The sequence below is a fragment of the Acanthisitta chloris genome, unplaced genomic scaffold (assembly GCF_000695815.1).
Source record: "Acanthisitta chloris isolate BGI_N310 unplaced genomic scaffold, ASM69581v1 scaffold16673, whole genome shotgun sequence".
Taxonomy (NCBI): domain Eukaryota; kingdom Metazoa; phylum Chordata; class Aves; order Passeriformes; family Acanthisittidae; genus Acanthisitta; species Acanthisitta chloris.
In genome coordinates this window covers 1-753 of record NW_008663417.1, presented here as the reverse complement: position 1 = coordinate 753, position 753 = coordinate 1, and positions in this window count along the sequence as shown.

Here is a 753-nt window from a genome sequence, read left to right as displayed (position 1 = left end):
GAACCTACATAGATAACAACACTCTTGTTTAAAGAAGAACAAGGACAGGGAACGCTGAAAAAAAATCTGTTTCAATCAACTTTACCCTGAGACACGAATGCATTATTTTTAAATATGTATAAATTCCTCTATCACTTCTGAACCTTTTCCAGAAAGTAACGGTTTTATCATGAACTTCATAACCATCACTAGAATTCTCTGAAGCCCACAGTAAGCTCTAGAGAAGGCTGTTCCTCCCTCTTTCAGCCAGGACAGGTGCACAGACTGTGTACACATCACTTTTATCACTAAGCCTCCACACTACACCTTGCAACCACAGTTTTAAAAGAACACCAGAAAAGCTCCACCAAGAAGAAACTATGTGTAGGCTGAACACTTTAAATACAGCAAAAAACATCTTACAAACACCGCAGGATCCATCTCGATCGCTGCTTTATCCTTTGCCATATCCTGAAGATGCCATGCACTGCAGCTGCTTCCACGGCCAAAGGACCAGTTTGAAACAGACCCGTGGGTCCAAGCCTGTCCCTGCTTTTGCTCAGTCTATACCTGACTCGCATACCCTTTGCTAAAAAAAGAAACCCCACACCAAAGCAGAACTTAGGCTCACATCCCCACAAGCCGTATAAAACCACAGCACGAGGCGCCGCTGAAGAACTGAATACACGCATTACTCCCTTCCCTCCTCCAGCTCCTCTGAGCATCGTTTAGGGGCGACCGAGCAGCGATAACATAAACACTATTTAGCGAGTG